Genomic DNA, 3097 nt, shown 5'->3' on the forward strand with positions numbered 1-3097 from the left:
ATGATGATGATGATGATGATGATGATGATGATGATGATGATGATGATGATGATGATAAATGCTGATGACCAATCCTACTCCAGGGCCTTAATCTTCTCTTGCCACCACCTTCATCTTGTAACTGTACTGGCTGTAGACTAGTTTTTTATACATGTGAGCTCTGCTTAAGGAAAATTCAGTGTGTGAAAGCTAAATTTGCAAAGCATATAAATTAGGGAAAGTTACCTCTGGCAAAATTCCTCAGTACACTTAAAATACGATTTAATTTTGCATATCTGATGTATTCACACCTTTTGGGAATAAAACTAATGCATAAAATGAGGTGTATTTGTAGAGCAATTTTTGGTCTTGTCCAACACAATTCAATGCACATTTTTAAGCACCTCTGTACAAAGCACTATGTTGGGTAGGAAGTGAGAAACACAGTCCCTTGTTTTCATAGTGCCACACTCCATTCATTCATTTCTATAACATTTTACAATCTACAAAGTTCTTTCATCATAACAACATATTTGTTGGGTAAGGTGAGGAATACCAAGGTAAGGAAAAATAATGGCTAGCATATATTTTTCTTTTTCTCCTTTTAGAGATCAGGGGATCAGGAAAGAAAGGCAACACTGATTCTTTCACTGGACTATTCATTTGCTCTTTTCCTGCACGGACCAATTCATCTTTACACCCCATCTCAGTGGGGGAAAGAAAAGGAGGGAAGTCTTATACTTCTATTTCTATCTACTGATCAAAAAGATAAATCCAAACCCTTCTGCCAGCTAGGTAGCAGATAGGGAAAGGGCAAGAGCCAAAAAGGAAGCCTCAATCTCTTTCAAAGGAAGGTTAGTGAATTTAACTCTCTGGCTACTTACTCCCTCGTAGTTCTATTGAAATAAAATATAAGTGACCTTGGTGTGCATAGATATTTTCTGCAGAATTCCTTCCAGACCAGACAAAAAGGACAGGCAAACACATTCTAGAGCAGCAGCCTGGGATTAAGCTACTCAATAAGAGCAGATTCTGTATATTTGGCATAGGTTATTTCAATGTGTGTGCCTCACGTGACAACCCCCAAAATATCCCACCTGACCAAAAACCTCATGAGGAACAATAAAGCAAATTCAAAAATTAGAGTAAGAGAAAAGGAGGGAAGAGGTCCTTGATAGGGCCTTGGCCTGGGTGTCAGGGAGAATTCCAGTCACTGCTCTTCCCCTACTTATCTTAGATCTTAGGGTAGTGTGTATTGGGGGATGGGATAGTAAATCTCCCTAAGTAGTAAAGTCATCTTTCCAAACAAATGAGAGAATACATTTAAAGCACTATGCAAACCTTAAAGTGCTATATAAATATCAGCTATTATTACTGTTGTTGTTTGGGAAGGGAATAAGCACCTACTATGCACCAGGCACTATGCTAAGTGATTTACAAATATTAGCTCATTTGATCCTCACAACAGCTCTGGGAGGTAGGTGCTATTACTTAACCCTGTTTAACAGTTGAGGAAACTGAGGCAGCCGAAATTTAAGTAACTTGCTCATTTACTAAATGTGTTCGAAGTTGGATTTGAAATCAGATCTTCCTATTAGCTGCCTTTATTTGTTAACAAATAAAATGAGAGCATTGGATTGGATGATCTCTAAGTTCTTCCAGTTCTAGTATATATGATTAACTATATGCTATAAAGTGCAGATTCAAAAAGAAGCATTTATTTTTGAAATCTGTCCAAAGACCCCGAGGGAAGAATGTGCTTAATTTTAAGATTTCAAAATCTTCTTCCTCCAAGAATTGGGAGGCAATTTTTCACTTAAAGGATTATGCAAGGCTGCCCATTTTAAAGAATTTACTAACAGCCTCTAAGTTGGCAAAGATGGTCTTTTAAAAAATTTTATTGCTACCTTTTGTTTTTGTACTGTCTACATTTCCCAACGTATCTCTCCCTTCTCTAATGGGGCTATCCCTTAAAATAAGGAATGAAAAAGGAAAAAAATTCAGCAAAATTAACCTAAGCATTCAAAAAGTCTGATATTTTATGCAATGCATACTTCCTCATCTCTGCAGAGTCCTTTTGAATCCATTCATTATCATAGAGGGTACAGCTTCTGTAACTAAAGCCACCCTTCATTACATAAAACAGCAGATGACTGGACCAGTAGTCCATCTTAGAGCTTAGCTACCAAAGAAAATACCAGTCCATCTTAGAGCTTTGTGTTCCATTGCTCTAATTGTCCCTTGCCTTTTCTTCAAAATTATCACAAATAATAATGAATGCACATGTTTACACAGCACTTTAATATTTGCATAGCATTTCACATAAATTATTTCATTTGATAAACTCCGTTATCCTATTTCTCCATCCTAATGAGAATCAAATTGCCTGTTTTAACTTGGATATCTTAATTCAAAGGCCTATATATGTTTTCAAGCACTAAGCATCTTCCATTTTCTCCAGTTCATTTCTTCTTAAAGCTCAAGGACAAAACTAATAAATATGTCCTGCAAGACCTAAGTTAGGAATCAGAGAATGGGCACTGGGTCTTCTGTTATATGCAATTATATGGACCCAATATATTTCAAATGCTCATAAAAATGTCTGAAGAGGAATTTGGTTTAGAGTCAATTCTTTATTATTCACACTAATGTAAAGGTAGAGAGGCAGAGTTAATTTCCTCTTGTCCTCAAAAGGTTAATTCAAAAGTAATTTTATTTAAACATAAAATACAACCAGAAACACAGATAGATAGACACAAACACACACGCTCTATTGTATTTGTATGTAGACACTTCGCAGCTCAGCCCTATTTCTGTTAGAGGTATTAAACTGAGTACCAGAGAGAATAAGGCTATGCACAGAGCAGAAAAGTTGAGAATCCCTGTGACTATTTAATTTTTTTTTTTTTACCAGAGCTTCATTTCATTTGGAATGTATGCTATACCACAAAGAATCTTAGAGAGCTGCCTAGAGCAAAGATAGACTAAGTGACGTGCCTAGGATCACAAAGCTGGTAGGCAGAGATAAGGCTTGAACCCCGGGCCTCTCAACTCTAAAATCTGTTCTCTCTCATCCATCCATCCATCCATCCATCCATCCATCCATCCATCCATCCAT

General features: G+C 36.7%; 1 protein-coding gene across 3 annotated transcripts in view; it reads right to left on the minus strand.

The window, feature by feature from the left end:
* The window catches only part of SH3BGRL2 (SH3 domain binding glutamate rich protein like 2), a 96783-nt gene that overhangs the window by 30641 nt on the left and 63045 nt on the right, over nucleotides 1-3097 (minus strand). The window lies entirely within an intron of this gene.

Source organism: Petaurus breviceps, unplaced genomic scaffold (genome assembly GCF_028583685.1).
Source record: "Petaurus breviceps papuanus isolate PSGF00001 unplaced genomic scaffold, PetGlider_PUasm1.0 90734, whole genome shotgun sequence".
In the NCBI taxonomy this organism is placed as follows: Eukaryota; Metazoa; Chordata; class Mammalia; order Diprotodontia; family Petauridae; genus Petaurus; species Petaurus breviceps.